Here is an 18,473-nt window from a genome sequence, read left to right as displayed (position 1 = left end):
ATCTTGACTGTTTTCGGTACGGCATATACCACGCACATTTCAGTTGTAAAAGTTTCTTGACAAATTTCATGTATTGCATAGGTGAAAAGAAAGTCTTGGAGATACGTTGCTCTACAAATAATGACATATGTAATTATAAACATCTTATTGTCTTTGAGCAAGTACCCAAGTATTTTCAAACCCTGAATTCTATTTTCAAGATTGACCCTGGTAACCACTGGTGCTTCACTTTCAAGAATCCCTAACCAAGTTCTCAGATCACTCATTTTTGTTTACTGAATTTGATTACTTTTTTTTTTGTTTGAATTTGACTTAAAACTGAGGACAACTTTGTCTTGTAGGTGTTCAGGAGAAAGGAGCTGTGAAATGTTTTGAATCAATCGTGTTTAGATTTGTACTAGACTAGATTATTTGCTTTCAAAACTAATTAAATCTATTGTAAGAGGCTGAAGAAGTGTAAGAGGAAGAATCTATTATCCTTTAAAATATTCTCTTAGTGTTAACACTGTCCTGAAATAGTCTGTGCTTCCTAAATGCAGCTTGGGTATTGGAAAGTATATCAGTACCCAGAAAGCCATATTTCCTTGAGAAGATTAGAATGCATTTCAAACGCAAAACAAAATAAAAAAAAACCTCATTAGGTCATGAGCTTTTGCTGATGAGGCAGTAGTGGATTGTTCTGATCTTTGGAGGCCATGTGCAATCTCTCTTTCTCCAGACAGTAAATGGCGTATTGAGCTGCACACCAGCAGCTAAACCACCATCTACTGTTATGCTTCACCAATCCAGAATACAGTAAATTGATTATTTCCAATGTATCTGGAAATGGTGATTGCTCAGTGCACGAGATACTGAAGTTTACTATTTTTGTTACAATTTTCTCATTTCTTCAAGCTTTGCTTAATTATTTTCATCTCCAGTGCTTGTTGATGCCTGTTGTAATGAAATGCCAAAAATGGGTGTCCAAATGCTTTTTCAAATACTGTAATTAACCCTGCATTCACATCAAATACATTTGGTGTGCCATCTGTTACAACACATATAGTGTTTGATGCATCAATATCAATTTCAAATGATCATTTGCACTGTTGCTTCACAGGCATCCTCACCCTTTGCTGTCCTCAGAAGTTTTGTCAACTTTACTAGTTCTTTCCGTTCACTGCAACTTTTAGATGTTTTGACCCAGTCAAATGGAAGACAAATCACTTTTAAGTTATTTCATATGTAATTTTTAAGTCATCAGTCATGTCTAATTGTTTATATTCCCACTGCATAACATATATTTGACACATTATTTTTGTAATCAAAGTCTTCAGGTAAGGACTTTGCACAAAACACATTGTTTCTTTTATGTAATTGCTATCAGATACGATTTTCCATGGAAAGCCCTGCAAGCATGTCAGTTGATAACATCCTGAAACATTATTGTTGCTACTGCAGACCTCCACCACTGAGGCGGTATAATGATAGAAGTATAACTACATGATAGATATATAACTACATGATAGACAGATAGATAGATATGATAACGTGATAATATGTGATAGATAGGGAACTATAACTAAATACATAGGTAAACTAAATTTGGTTCATGTAATAGATGAGTTAATTTGCTTTTCTTCTTCCACTTTGACATCTGACATGAAGGTTAAAAACAGACAGAAAACCAGCATTTACACTGCAGCTCTCACTAACAAAATTCACATTATCCACCTAACTTCACGTAATTTTAGCAGCACCCGTATAACATGCTTTTTGCATCTAGACCTTAAAACTCCCCAGAGAAGAGATGAGTATCATTGTTATTTCCACAGATGGTGCCACATAAGAGTGCACTAACTGGATCCCTGGAAGGCTGCATGCGTTTCCCGAGCCCCAGCAGTACTCACAGGGACACCTTTCCCTCCACAAAGCCTGCAGCTCACCCCTTAGGATCTGCAGCAGGGAATAAACTATCTGTCATAGAATCATAGAATTGTCTAGGTTGGAAGAAACCCTTGGGATCATCAAGTCCAACCACCTACCCTACTCTACAAAGTTCTCCCCTACACCATATCCCCCAACATCATATCTAAACTGCTCTTAAACACATCCAGGGACGGTGACTCAACCGGGCAGCCTATTCCAATGCCTGACCACTCTTTCTGTGAAAAATTCTTTTCTAATATTCAGTCTAAAGGTCATTATGGTCTTCTCTAAAAAGCCCTACTTTAAATCTGGAGTAGCTTCACAGATGTAAAAGCTAGCTTGAATTTATGCTCCCACGAACGCAGGTAGAATTAAACTCTTGCTGACCCCTGCAGGGCCCAAGCAGGAGATGAAGACTCTCTAGTATCACAATTAATATTATTGCTGCACAAGGCAACTCTGTTACAGCAGGATAAAGACTGATATTTGGTGACTTTAAAACTATCTTAAGGAGGGAACAAGATTGTTCTTTCGACGGGTTCTTAGAGGTGAGAATTCAGACAGCTACAGAAGAAGGTCTTGTTAAAGCAGCACAGCTCTGCCTAATGAATGAGAGCTAAGGAGTTTAATGACTGCTTAGCTCCTTGCAAGGCTCGCTTTCCTGCTCGACTGACTCACAACAGCAATCTGCCAGGAAGGGTGCTGCCTCGGGGACCATTACAATGAAGCCATGGGATTCCCACAAACAATTTGCTCTGCGGGAAAATCCCGCTCTTGGAACTACTGTTCTTTCCTGGAGCCTTGTTTCACTTTCCATTGCAACAGCAGGGGCAACTATTTTCCTCTCAATTCCTTCGTTCAAACTCTGCCTGTGAAGATGGAGAGAAGGTGGCTGCAGAGGAGGCTATGGATGCTATTGCTCTGCAGCACAGAAAGCATTCCTGTGCTTTCTGTGAAAGAACTGTGAAAGAAAGAACTTTCTTTTCTGCCACTGCAGCAATTTAATTTTCACCACAGTGGATGTACAGGATGGCTCCTGGAGATGTTGAAGAGAGAAGAAAGGTAAACTAATTCAGCTGAAAAAATGCAGGATTGGAACTGTGCAAATAGATAATTTCTGCTTGGATCAAACTTTCTTACCTTCCTCTCACTGAAACAAACCAACCAAAAATTCACCTGGATGCAAACATTCCTTTCAGCTCTTCGTGAAACACCTTGATTGCTCCTGAAAGAAAAGAAGGGCTGGATTCACAAAAAAAGAGGAAATAGTATCTCCTGTTTTCTTAGGAGCTCAGTCACTGTTGGACTAACTCCAGAATAAAGGAAACTCAAGTTTAAAGCCCCTCATTTCTCTGGTGTTTCCCCCCACCTCTCTCATCCTTGTGCCTTAACCACTATGCTGTAAGGTATTCTGAAAGTGTGCAAGCTTCATTACGTTTTGTACCACTCTTTAAAAATACATTTATATTTTTTATTTTTAAAAACTAATTAAAAAACATTTATATGAGTAAACCAATGAAAATTGTTGATTTGGCTTCAAAGTCTATTACCTGTGGCCTATTACCCTGGAGGAGCAGGGGTTTTGTAGTTTGGATTTTTTTTTCTGGAGGTTGTGATTGTTATTACCAGGATCATTACGGCATATGCTAGTGTGACCTGCTACAGAGGTAGTCTTGTCACCTACCTGCTGGAGTGCAGGCACTCAAATACAGTTGTCCCATCACCCACAAAAGGATACTGGGGCAGAGCACCACACGCCTCTGTTGTTTCGTGACTGGTTTGTGCAAAGCACAACCGCTCAGGAGGGGGAGAGTGGGGCAGTCCCGCTCAGGTGGCTCTGCAGCTGTAACCCACTGGTAAAGAGAAGCCTGGGAAATGAGGGAGCAGCTTCAACCATTACACTGACTTAGGCAAAGGTGGAATGACATGAGGCGTGTTTTATCAGACGTGGAGAACTATCTTCAGCTATCTAACAGAGTATTCCAGTGTCCCAGACAAATCTGGCATTTCTTCTTGCTCTGGTTCCAGCCATATGGATGGACAACCACACTGTGCTAGACAGTCCTTCTTCATCTCCTAACTTTTTCTTATGGTTCATTTAGACTTCTGAACTAAGAAGAGACACGATTAATGACCACTATGTCTGTGTTGACTACCTCGTTCCTCCAGATGGTATTGTATGGACATCTTGCCTCCAAGAGCAGGGCGGCTCAGGTCCCTCCCAATGTCTTGGTCATAAACAGTTTGTGCCGCACATGTTCTCTAGTGGACCGCTTACTGACAAGACTGCATGATTATTAAGGACTTTGCTGTAATGGAGTGAGTAGCTTCAGCGATGCTGGCATTTTACCCAGTGTCTGATGGACCCAGACTTTCCTGAGCTACCCAGTAGGATATATCCATATAGCTATAGAGTTAGACTGGATATAGAAATACACGTGTGTAATGAGACTTCCTATTGTATAGTACTTTCAATGCTTAAGAGGCTTGTTAAAATACCTGATTTTATTTTTTTTTCTAAAGATTCCAATTTCAAGGGTACATAATATGGAATAGATGCAAAATATACTCATGCTTTTAGCTGAAGACAAAAGTGGCTTATAAAAACCAAAATGTGGCAGGAAGCACTGACAACCATGCAATTTGAGCATTGTACAGGAGTGCCAGCAGCAGCAGTATAATTGTTTTTTCCAGTTTTTGTTTGGTCCCCATGCTGGCTCACAGTGTTAATCTCCATATGACTTTTTTCTGAATTCAAGTAAATAAAAGAAAAACAAGGCTCTGGATGTACACACTGGTTTTACTTGTTTCTTTGCCTAAATGCGAGAGGAGGATGGGTTATGGAGTGATATGTAATACACTGAAAGTTGATCTGAAGCTATTTTGCTACTACTTGCTGGTAGGGGAAAAGAATGTCACTCACAGTTCCTTGGTTAGGAAAGTAAAAACAATTAAAAACCATATTAAAAGAAATCTTTCTTTTCCACCGGATAGCCCAAATTTTGCTGAATGCTAACATCATTTTCATTTTGATAAACAGAGTATGGCTTTTGATTGTTTTAGTCACAGCAATTGAAATTAAGAGAAATTATAATGTTTCACTATTTAATTTGTTAGAGAGGTAAGTGCATTTTTTCCTTTGCAGATCTCTTCCTTTCCATTTCTTCATCCCCCTCCCGGCCCTTTTTTGTCCTATTTTCATGAAATACAAAACCTAATTAACTCATTATTATCAGTTTAAGTTTCATATTCATACAGTTTTTCTATTCTTTATGATTCCTGGGAGACTGAAGGTGAAAACCAGTCAGTTAGTTCCAATGTGTCTGTGTCTATATTAATATGCCTCAATTCCGGAGGCTAAGCGCTGTAATCAAGCTCCACGTCCAAATTTTACAGCTTACCTTGCAGCCAGCCTACCTAACCAGTAAGTGATATTTTTAACACCAACAATCCCCCTTGACATTCTCTCTGAATGTTAAATCATTGACAACTCTTAATGACTTTCACTTAAAAGCAGAAGAATTAAAGGTAATTAAAATAGCAAGCCCTTAGGGAAAAATGGTGACCACAATGTTTGCTAGAACATCGATTGTAAAACCACCTTATATGTGGCCACTTTCTTTTGCTGGCTGCCCCAGTGCCACACTCATGAGGATGGAGATAGGGATCAGGGGAAGAGATTAATTTGCAAGTTCTCTTGGCTTATAGGAAACAAAACAGCAGTGATTATTTGCCTGCCTGTCACATATGAACAAAATTTGGTCAAGAGATGTTCATCATTAGGACTTGACTTCTGGCTATTTTTTGTGTCCGTGTGGAACTATACAGCATGCCAGGTGTTCGGTTTTGAGTCCAGTATTCCCAGCAAGCCAAGGCTTGACCACTGGAGATAAACAAATAGTTCCTCACACACTGGTCATAAACAATTATTAAAATTATTTATGATATAGATATGGACTTTGAAGGCTGAACCAGAGACTAATACAGAAATGTTTAGAGAAGAATCCTCCTTTGAATAGTGGAAAGTTCCAACTGAACTAAGAACAAACCAGAAATATTTTGAGACCTTTTGAGTGTTTTGTACCATTAGACTTGAAAGATGCAGGCAGCACACCAACTTATTTTGAATTAGATTGAGATGAATTTCTGAATAAAGTTCAAAAAAAGAACATAAGAATATTTTTCCTTGAACTTTTTTTTCTCTCTTTGACTCAGTATCAATTTTAGGGGGGAGTTTGCAGATAGCTTTGGTTGCTTCCTACCTCAATTTTGGTGATGATAAAAAAGGAATGGAGATCCGAAGGGTCTCTCATGAGGATTTTGTAGATGCTCTGTAAATCCTGCAAATGTTTCTTTTGTTTAGTCCACTGCTTCCACTGATTTTTTTAAAGAAATTTTTTTAAAAAGGAACTCTGCCACCAGAGATATTCTCAATTCAATGAGTAAATAAATCAACTGTAAAAACATTTCTTAAATATGAGTCATTATACACAGACAGCTGTCAGTGTGAGTTTGTTGCCGTCAATTAGGATGTGGAGACTGCACCTCACCATCTGAATACATGAAACTCACAAACTCAACAAGAGCCAGCTTCTATTAAATATTTTACAACTTTTATAATTGTAACATTTGGGTTAAACAACTGTTCAGTTAGCCAGATTTTATAGAATTCACCTTGCAGTACTTATGAATGCCTGTCTCTAAGATGGACTTTCAACATTGTTGTAAAGTAATTTTTTCATTAAATTTAGATAACTGAACAGTTTTGGGACCTGTTTCTGAATGCGATGCTGCTTTTTTTTTTTTTTTTTTTTTTTACTGTCTCAACATCGTGCTGGTGAGATGCTGCTCCATTGCCAGTTAGAGAGACAACCAGTTGAAAGCATATGAGAAAGGCTATGTGAAACTTCTTAAAGCAAGAAGCTGAAATTTGCTAGGAAGCCCATGATTACACACATCCCTCGTGGCCTCCAAATAAAAACGAACATACAAGAATAAAAGACTCTCCTCCTTCATTAATATTCCTGCTTTGACTTCCACACCAACTACTGGAGAACAACTCCATCTGCCAGGTGAACATGTACTGCCTTTTATTTGGTTTAGAAGTCCTGTCTGCCATTGCTCCTGTACGGTGTAAAAATTAGAGTAACCCGCACTGTATATGATCATATGGGTCTCTTGTTTTCCGCCCTGGTGTCTCTTCCCAGACGGAAATCCTGATCTCAAGACTGGGATTCTTGCTGCCCTTCTCTACATATTCTACCTGTCTATGGTGGACCTGGACTAGGTAGTCAAACGGTGTCCAAGGTACAAGCACATCTATAGTTTGCAGAGCAGCAAAATCTTTCTTGTTCTCATCTCCTTTCGTAGTAATTGCTAACTTTCCATTTGCCTTCCGAGTACTCAACTGACATGAACTAGTCACCATAGTCATCTTTCACATGCGATCACTTGTCTAAAGGTTGCAGACCCTTCACGTTGAAGAACAGATTGGCGGGTTGCCAGAAAACACAGCAACTCAGAGTACATAGGCCTAATGAATTTGAACTGAGCGGAACAGAGAAATCCTGTAAGTCTTCAGACATGGGAAGTATGGATCTACAATATCCACTGAAAAAAATTGACTCAAATTTTATAATACCATTACCAATTTTAGGTGAAATTAACCTCCTCAGGTATAAAGGTTTGCCTACTGGGGTGAACAAACAGAGATCCAGTAGGAAAACAGTTAAGTGTCATCTCCTCCCAGGTAGGTGCAACTTGGCAAATCCTGGAGATCTGGCATCGACTGCACTGGGGGGCAAAAGGTTGGTGGACTAAGACCAATTCTGTCCAGCGTCATAAAGAATCCTTTATTGCTGATAAACCAGAGGATATGTTTAATGAAGTAGAGGCCACAGGCTGACAGGAGTGTTGGAAACGGGTGGAGAGGAATCAGCGGATGGCAGGCAGAGTTGGCAGGCGAGGCGGCTGGCCATCAGCCGGGGGAAATAGAGTGGAGCTGAGCCTTGGCTGTGGCCAGCTGGTGAGAACAGAAAGGGAGCACAAGGAAGTAGTAAAATCACACGCTCAGGCAGGAGAGAGTGTCTTGTAGGAACCCAAGTTACTCCTGAAGAAATAAACCTTAAGGAAAAATAACCAACCCCGCCAGCACCATACGTTATGGTAAGATGGTGAGATACGGAAACTCCCTTGGCCTCCAAGTCCTGTAAACAAGCGCAGTGAAAGCTTCTCCAGGAACAAAGGCCACACATGAAACAGGAGAGGGAAAACAAAATGCTTTTACAGAAGGACTCCAGGTCTGAATTTCCCTGTTTTGCATTTTATCATCAGTTACAAAAAGTGATTTTCAAGTTCTGCTGAACAGATAGCAGTGTGCATCAGCATGAACAGCCATACATTTAAGAAATGATTGTATTTTCCTTTTCAATGCAAAGTTCCAGTCCCTCCCTCCAACATGTTTTTTCTCAGTAGCCTGCTACCAAAATGACTAAAAATGACATAATTAAAAACTTCAGATTTTCCAGTATTTGTGCGCAATGCGAAGCTCTGCTGAAGCTGGCAGAAGCCTTGCCTGGCCGAGAATGAGGATACTTCAGATCCTTGAATTTTTCCAGAATTTTGGGAGATAAAATTAGTTCTTCCTTGGGAACGATGTTCTCTTGGCTTGTGGGATTCCAGTATTTTAACTTTATAAAGCAATGCCTCTTGTTGGTTCCTGTTATTTAACTGAAGGAATCCGCATGCTCTAATCTTGCTTTTTTACCAGTTTGAAGAGATGGGGTGGCAGGGTGTGTGTGTGCGTCTGTGGCTGCATGAAACAAAATGGATTATGATTTTGAAAATTGCCAATTATGTTGCATCACACAGCTCAGAGCGCTGGCACAATGATGAACCACAATCCAGATTTTTCAGCTTAAATGGCTTTACATTCAAGCAAGCAAATTAACCATAAAATAAAGGGGGGGGGGGTTTACAAAATATCCCAAGAAAGAATAAACTGCAGATAATAAGCACCAATCTGGTGTTGAATGCAGCCCAAGATACCAATTGTTTTAAGTCACGACAAAGACAGCTGAATGCTCATCTTGTGGATATAGAGCATGGATGATTGCTTGCCATGAGTATCTTCTCTCACAAATAACAGTTTTTTCGCTCTTAATTTTCTGCTAAATTGGAAGCTAACTGCTTCCCACATTGTCGTCGGAGCACCTGCAGCTGTGCTGGATTTCTGCGCACCATTTCTTTTAGGTAAAACAGCACTCCACTTCCTTGAGCTCATCATTATGTTTATGTCTTCCTTTCATTGCACTGCCGCACTAATGATTCAGGCAGGCTGGTCAGTCATTAAGTGACAAGCAAATGATACCATATGCAACGTGTGACTAATCGGTCTGAACAAATGAAATCACAGACTTGCTTTTCCCATCATTCATTTCACAAACAGTAGCAATGTGGTGCACAGCAGGTAGTTCAGTTAAAACCAGCCTTGTAAAACAAATTTCCTGCAGCCGCTTAAGTGCGCTGTGATGGATTCGATGCTTTAGCGAGTAGACGATGCCCAGGGGAACTAAGGATGGTTTGGGCGAAGGGAAGTAGGGAGGAGGAGAAATGCTCGGTACATACATTACAGTAATTAAAGGTTTAGTTACCTTATTGGTTTGGGTATTTTGTTTGTATGGATCACAGAAATTACTACTGGATTACCAAGCCCAAAACATACATAACGTACACAATGCTTATCAAGACAGAATACACAGCTCTTTAACTAAAGTTCCCCAAAGATGCATATTTTATGCAGATCTAAGCAAATTATCTCTGATAGCTATAGTGGGAAGACATTCATATGCAAAAGTAGAACTTAAATCTTTCGTTTCTCTGTGCCCAAAACGTCTTTCACTGATTTTAATGAGATATTTTTCTCAGCAATACTAGCATTAAGATATTAAATATTTTAAGTATTTAATACTTGCATTTAAAAAATAGTACAAAAATTAGCTGCTTATACCCAGTAAAGTCAAAGGTACAAAAATAATTTCATCTGTTATCACTAATTTTTGCTAATATTAAAATAAAGGCCCTGAGTAGCTAAAGCCATTTCCTAACCAGCTAGTTGAAGTGCTTGACTTTTGTTGTGGTTATACGCTAGCCCAGGTTACTTGCTGTTCACATCTCATCGAGAGGTAATAAAAAAGACTTCTGAGCTTATTATATTAACTTCTTCGGCATGGGCGAGAACGGCCCTCTGTCCTAAAAGAAGATGTTCTTTCAGGCCTTCACTCAAACCTATTTTTCAGAGCTGAAAAGCCCACAAGAATAAAAAGATCCCAAACTAATCTAATATTTTAAGGTAAATAAATGAAGAAAATCCAAAATCATCATAAAAGGCAGAACATAGATGCATTCACTTAACCCAAATGGAGATTTGGAAAAGTTACAATCATAGTTAATGAGAAGACACAAGAAGAATTTCTTCAGTTGCTCATGTACCAATGTTATGAGCCTAGATAAGAAAGACCTGGACTCACTCATCTCCCAGCATAGATGACACCCCATAGGTATTTCTCAAACCTCGTGGAAATAATTGCATAATTAGAATGTGAAAACCAATTCTTAACAAGGATCAAACAGTCAAAGGGGACACCTCTTTTGACCTTCTGCGTCAAAGTAGCTTTACAGGTTTCTGAGTCATTGACAATTCAGAGGCAGAGGATCGTGAATACTTATAGATCAATCACCTAACAAATAAAAACACAACTTTTGAGCAGGTGGTACTTTTTGCCTGTCGTAGTGGATGACCACGTTCCACGGCATCCTTCTGCGACAAAGACAGTACAAAGTTGTGCCCATGGACACAGAGCAGATTGAGCGGTTTGCGAAACAGGCACAAGCAAGGAATATACATTTCTACTTATAAATCTGGAAACAAAATATGTGTCATGTCTTTACCGAATGAGGATCTGTTCTGGCAAAACACTAGCTTCGGGTAAAAGCTTAGAGTCCTGGGGGACAGTGAAAATGTACATCTCTTCTCAGCATACTGCCATTTGCAAAAAGCTAACGTGACCTGTGTGTGTACCAAGAAGGGGCTGTCACATAGCTGTAGAGGCATTCTGTTCTGTTTTTCTTACTGAAACACTATCTACAGTTCTTTTACAATTCAAGACCCGCATTGATGCATTCATAATGGCCAAACAAGCGCCCTGCAGTCAAATCTGCCAGAAGACACCATCTACAAGTTCAAAGAGCAAAATAGATAAAAACTTAATGTGTTACTTCACAAAACCTGCAAACACCTATAGAAGAACTACAAGAACAGCCAAAACGTATCAAAGCAAACATCAGTTCAGCTAAATATCGTCACTCCAACAGCACCAGACGTGGATGCCTGGAAAAGAGGGTATGAGGACAGAGCAAATTTATGATATTTCTCTCCAAAGTCTCCTATACCCAAAACTTTTTTAGTTCAGGGACTTTTCTGGGCCTCATTTAGTTTTTATGCATTTCCGTGGATTTCTCTCTCATGAACATGTTCAACTGCAGAACAGTGGTAATAAACTAGCAATCAAAGACAACAATAAGATCCAAAAGCTGGAAGCTCAGCACATTTAGAGTATGGATTTCGCAGTTGGGATTACTAACAATTGGAATGATGTAATAAGGATTGTGGACCACTAACGAAAATTACATCAATTTGACTAATTAATTTCTGCAAAAACTTACAGAGGGCTGTTTAGGTGACCAATATGCCATGTACTGTTCCAGATGTCAGATAAAATCAACACAAAATTCAGCCAATGACCTTTTAATCTGTTAATTTTACAGTTGTGGGATACCTCGCTACTATTGTTCTACCGAAATTTAAAACATTATGTCTTCAGTGGCATAAAATATTGCATGCCTAAGAGTAGGAAAGGACTTCTTTGTTGATGCCATATTGTGGCTTACTGCATTATTATAACCTCAGTAGTCTCCACATGAGCTAAAGACATACTGATTTGGTCCTGTTTATTAATGTCACTCTAGTACTGCAATTTCCACGTGGTATCTAGCTAGTGCTACAGTTTGCAAAGATGCCTTTCAGGAATCAAACATTTCTGCAACGTTTTTTTTTTCCCCAGGGTTGCTGTTCATTGTTTAAGTCATTGCATCAGGGACAAAAAAAAACACATTGCATGTTTCTACTGTATTTTTTTCCTTATCATGCCATAACCCAGAAGCTTCCGGCACAGGCTGTCTCACTCAGGTCCTTTTTCTTCTGAGAAAATCAAGGTGTGAGTATCTCAATTGCAACAAATAAGGGATTTCTTAGGGGGCCACATGCCATTCAATATAATTTAGTGCTTATCTGAGTACATGTTTATCCAGGCATTTATTGATACTGAGTACAGATTTACAGAGCATGACAGGAAGTTGCAGGACACATTAATGCTGTACCTTTTCCATATCCTGAGGCTCTGATGAATCTTTTTAATCTTTTGTAGAGTAGAACTAAAGAAAAGAGAATGGTAAAATGGGAGAACACAAGGTTAAAAAACCTTCCTAGCTATTGCAAACAAAAAATCAGTTCCTAGTGACTTCTGTTTCTTTCTCTCTTTTATTTTAAATACTGTCATTGAAAAAAAGAATTACAAAGGAAGATGCCCCCCATGGCTTTCTGTCAGATACTATCTTATTTGTATATAGTTTTTGTGGTTTAATTACTCCCTTTGTTGTTTTTTTCCCCTTGGTTAAAGAACAAGTCTCCAGATTGTTCTGTGATCTTTGTATCTATGCAGATTAGATTTGGAAATTAAGGAAACTTGCATCAGCTACATAATTAAGTATATAAAGAGGTCTGACACACTTTCTTGGTTTTTTATTACTAACAAACCCATATAATATGAAACATTTGGGGGTTTTAGGGTTTAAAGAAATATTTTCTGGGAAAGCCCTACAAACATCAGGTTGTACAAGTAAGTAATAAATTGCCATTTTTGTAGAAAAGCTTTCAGCCTTTCCAGCCCCACACCTCCTGTCCATTTAGCATTGCGCCTTCAGCCCTTCCACCTACTTTAATGAAATATACAGCTGTCTTTACTTAGTTTTGTACAAGAATCCCTGGAGCGTGCTGTACAAAACTGAGGTTAAAAGCGTGAAGGTTGAAAAAGGAATAAAAGAGATGGTACACCTGGGACCACGAATTTCACGTCGCTTGTTCCCAACCATTATGAAGCTTTTCAGCCCCCACAGAGGTTTTTAGGAGGATTTCAACGCAGAGCTGCTATGGTACAGTTTGTCAGTTACTAGTGCACTAATCCTGCAAACAGTTAAGAGGGGAAGTCACAAGTTATTTGATTTGCCTCTCTTATTGTATGCTGTCTGTCTATGCAAGGAGGTTCAAGGATGAAAGTCAGCCTGGCCAACGCTGAAGACATCCTCCTCTTATGGTGAGTTCAGCATTTTTTTGCCACCAGCCTCTCTCAGCCAGCCAAAACAGTGCTCGGAAGAAATGATGTCTTGCCCAAAATCATTATAAACAGGACTCGTTTGCAATTCTAGGAAGGATTTTACAAAAAATATCCCCAGATTCTCAGTGGAAATGGAGATGAAAACCTCAGTTATTCCCACTTTGCCCACTTTGATCACAGGCTACGTAGGACACAACCTGGGTCCCTACAAAGGAAACGGGTTTTGAGGCCAGCGGCACCTGAATGTCTGTAACTAGCCAACACAGCCCAACTTTACTTACCTTTCCCACCATGAAAGCACCATGCGTTCTGCTCTGCTCACACTCTAATTTAGGGCTCTTTCACTAAATAGTTGCTGAAAAGCTGCTTTTTTCATACGAGAGCTCAGAAGGGACAGCTGTTTGTGTGAATACAGCTCAGGCAGCCGTCAGAGCCCAAATTCCTTTCCAAGGAGCCCCTTGAGCCCAGAAACCTCACAGGGGAGGCAACAGAAAGGAAAAGCAGAAATATTTGAGACTGAAATCCCAGGAAGACCCTTTCACCATCTGACATACAGCTCACATTTCTTCCACTCCCTCACCATGCCAGATGTCATATAGACCGTCATATATCTAAACCACTAGTAAAAAGCTCAGTGCTACACCGAAGAGATATACTGTCACCAGGGCTGTCATTTGAGAAGAAAAAGGGAATGTCTCCACAAATGCACTTCCATGAGAGTTATGTGGAGCTTTAGCATTTCACAGTTTCCTTGTGAAGCGCTACATGAATTTTGAAAGGCTCAAAACACGCTTTAAGAAATTAATAAAAATTAATTTGTAAGTATTTATTTGTATTTATTTTCCCTCCTAGAAACTGCCTTCTGGCTTTGACTTCTATTGGGAAAGTCCTGAGACTTAAAGTGCGTGCAGGGTCATTTCAGTCGTAAAGAGAATTTCAAATACATATACAAAAAATGTAAGCTTCCTGCCGGCTGTCTGGAGGAAGACCGAGTTCCTCACCCATCCCTCATGCCACTACTTCTCACCCTCATCATGCTTTTTTCAGGATTCCTATTTCCCTTAAGCTCTCCTCATCTTACCAATGTCTCACATTGTCAACCCTCCACCTTACTCATCTATTTTCTTCAGTCATTATGCCACCAGCAGTTCTCCAAATCCTCTTCACACCCTCATGTATCCTCAGGCCTTGGATTTCCCAAGGCATTTTAGCCTGGTTGTCTAAAGAAAGGAGACGGATGTAATCATATAATCAATTTACCACTCAGTCTCCCAATCTTAACTCATTAATTCTTCAGTGCAATTGAACTTGACATAAAAATTTCTCATACATTTTCTGAAAAGTTGCAGCTGGAGAGAAGGGAGAGACACAAGTTAGCATCTTTCCTCTGCCCCTGAAAAACTGTTGAGTGAGGTCCACCCCGTTGTTCATCGGGTTTGTCCTAGCCAGAGTCCAGCCTGGCCAGCACGTGCCCATCTAGGGATAAGTCATGATGGACGTAGCCTGATGGCCATTGGCAAAGAGCTGAGTGTGCTGAGCCCTGGAGGAGGCTGGTGGGGCGAGAATCGGGGCCACGGACAGTGGGGAGAGAGGCTGAGAATAAAACGGCATACAGGGGGAAGAAGCAGGCTCTGTTGTAGTGGACATGAAGGGATTGAAAGTATAGAAATTAACATAGAAATTGCCAATTTAATTAACTGAAAAGCAGGTTTCATTAATTTCACTGTTCACAGAACAATGTGTTTAACAAAGAAATTAGTATTCAGCCACTCAGTGGTTTTATAATGGTGGGTTGGGAAGAAAAGGAAAGAAGTGGATTTTACCCAAAATAATTGCATTTTGCTAATGCAAACCTGACTTCAGCCTTGTTGGCAGCGTGGAAATTTGCAGCCAGAGTTATTAAGGAAAATACAACCTCATGCAGAAAATGCAGGTAAAAGGTAGCACTGCCGCCTAGCTTTAACCCAAACAGTCTGTACAGTAGCTATTTTGTTAAAACGAAACTCGTGGAAGCCAGAACAAGAAAATCAGCTGGAAAGTTTTGAAAAAAAGCTGCACAAAGTGGTTGTGATCCTGATGCGCTCCCACAGAACATCTTGAAATCTCTTTGTGAAAAACCTGCTGTTTCAGGGAGGTGTGAGAGGCACCACCACACAGATGGGGAAGGAAAAGAAAAACCAGTAAGAGGAAAACAAACAACTCTTCCTCGGCTCCTCTCCTTCCCCAAAGGCAGGAGAAGGGCATCCAGAGGGTTGCCTTTCTGGCTAGGGCAGATGTGATGTACACAGCCCCACTGCATGATTCGGCACAGAGAGCACTCTCTGCATTGGTCACAGCTCAAAGGGGTAGATAATCCCAGGAATTTTGACTTTCTGGTTTACTGGTAAATAATCTAATTTGTAGAATTTATACCATTCTTTAGCAAACTTGCTGTGCTGTCTAACAAATCAGCTCCTGGCAGTTCAAAAAAAAAAAAAAAAAAAAAAGCAAGCATTTGTTTTAATTTGATTCTTTTTTCCCCTTAAAGATGTATAAATATGTGTATATTGCACACATATATGTGCATCTATATGAAATTCAGGGGTTTGTATCATAGCATCTGATTAACAAAATTTAATCATCTCTACAGAAAACAACCATAATTTTAGCTAAATACTGCTGCATCTTCCTACTGCCGGTGTGTGACATTTGTAGAGAGAAGCAGGTCAGATTCTGAAAGCAAGTAACAGGTTTTGTGCTGTTTTAAGTGTGGAAAATAAACCAGAAGCAGCAGTTCAATTTTCAGTGTGGTCTGCAAACACTGCCCCGCCAAACTGTGTGGAAACGGGCAGAAGGTTTGCCATGCAATTCTAAAAGGAAAATCCCCTCCAAAAATTAGAGATGGCAGAAAAATATCTTTTTATTTCCTCCTCCTCAAAAAATGTATTCTTCTTGATTTCCCCCTCCCCTGAAAAAAAAAAAATACCCTCTCTTCTTTTCCTCTCCTGACACCCTTTAATTAATGGTCTTTTTTTTTGGTGACACTGCACACTATAGGTTGTGTGGCTGAGTGGATGCCTACCCCTGCCAAGGGATGAGGCACCCCGTGGAGCACCAACAAAAAGCCCCAGCGTCTGACCCGGCTGGGCTCCTATGAATAACTCACCCTTTCTTTATTAAGATAAGAGATGTGCAAGCGCCTGTGTGTGCTGGATTAGGAGAGGGAGGAGATCTATGTCTTGGCGTAAATATAGTGTTTCTCAGGGAAATTTCAGACTGTGATGGATATCGCTTAGGCCCCCAAAAGGGATTTTATTCTTGTCTGCAAGGCAGCAAGCAATGTCGCCAATGTTTCTTAACAAGGGCCACCACCGCTTCCAAACAAAATGAACAGAAGATGCTGGAAAAGCCTTCAGGCTGCTGCCTGAGGCCATGGAGGTGTGGGACCTGCTGCCCAGGACCTTGCCTGCCCTCAGGGCTGGTCTAGCACCATCACTGGTCATGGGAATCCAGGATCCTTGGAGGCAATGGGCCGGCACGTGGGCTGCGTAGCCAGGGGGTGGAAAGAGGCTAAGTATCAAAACCTGAATTTCTGCAGTAAAAGGGTAAAATTCAAAAGTACTGAAACACAGATGTGTCACTGATGTCAACGGAGACTTGGCCAGCAACTTCACTCACCTACACAAATCTATATGGATTGGTACTTAAAGTTAAAGCTGTATTAAGTTCCAGATAACAGCCACTGCACTAACCATGTCCTGACATTTCATCTGATATGCCAAATGTGACATACCATCCAAATAATGCTTTCTTCTCAGTTTTCTTTCAGTTTAATCCTCATCATACCTGGTACCCTCAAGGGAGGGCAGGTCACAGAGATGGAGCTAAAATCTGATTAATGCTGCCTGATGCATGAAGTGACACTCGTTTACCTGGTGCACGATGGTGCAGAGCCTTTAAGAATTCTAATATATATGAATCAACTCATTAAATAATCTACGCTTTAATTATGCAAGTCTGTCAGTTGCAGAAGCATTATTTGGAAAGTAGTCAGAAAAAAAATCTGAACTAGCACTGCTGTAGTCAGTCAAGTTAAACCCCCAAAAAATTCCTAAGGATGTATGATGTGGAGAGGAGCTTGAGTTCTTAGTTTTGCTCTCTTAAAAATCAGGAAGAGCTGTCTGCCTTGCAAGAAGTCTTAGAGAGTCTGGTCTAAACCTTCTGACAAGTTTCAGATGGAAGAAATGGTGTTAACAGAGCAGAGTCACCCCTGCTGCTCTGACGCCTACCCAGCCTGTGTGCTGGAAGAGCCGCGGGGTAGGGATCGTGTATGCAGAATTATACACCCTACGTTCCCATTATACAACCGCCTCAAATTGTACCCTAGGGTGTATTCACCCTGTAACATCCCGTAGGTAGCTATTAAACTATTAAAACCTTGATTTAACCTCGTGATCTCTGACACCTACTGCACCAAACATGAAGGAATCTGGATGTTTTCCACTCTTAAACAGAGCTCTTCATGCTCTTTTCAGTAACCCAACAAAGTGGCTAAGTGGCAGATAAGGACTTGCACGATACCTTCCCAGAAAGCGGAGGCTGCAGAGGATTATTTCAGGATGCAGCACGGCTGCTGAAGGACTGACCTGTGGTAAATACACTGGTCTGAGGCTCAGGGTGTGGAAGTTCGACTCCCAACTCTGTCATACTCTGCAAGAGTGATTTGAGGCACATCAGCTAGAACTAGTGCCAGCAAAAAAAAAAAATCCCAGATGCTTAAAAGTTAGGGCTTGCTTCCAAAAAATCAGTGCTGGCTGTCACCCTGGCTGCCTATGCAGGGTGTCAGGAGACCCCAGGCACTGGGAAAGGCGGGTCCAGAGCAATGCAGATGCTGACCACATGCAGACCAGGAGGCAGAGGGCTCAGACACGAGCCTCCTGTGCCTGCATACCAACAGCTCTCAGACACCCCGCTAAAGAGCAAGTGCCATTGTCACCCTGAATCCCCCACATCACCTGTACTTTTTTCAAATTAATAAACCTGATCCAGCAGTGCCAGTGCTCTCCACCTTGCATCTGCACAGTGAGAATATAGTGGCCAGAGGGACGAAATAGCTTTGGGTTGTGTCCTCCTCAG

The sequence above is a fragment of the Charadrius vociferus genome, unplaced genomic scaffold, assembly GCF_000708025.1.
Source record: "Charadrius vociferus isolate BGI_N301 unplaced genomic scaffold, ASM70802v2 scaffold262, whole genome shotgun sequence".
Lineage (NCBI taxonomy): Eukaryota > Metazoa > Chordata > Aves > Charadriiformes > Charadriidae > Charadrius > Charadrius vociferus.
This window is presented reverse-complemented; position numbering follows the sequence as displayed.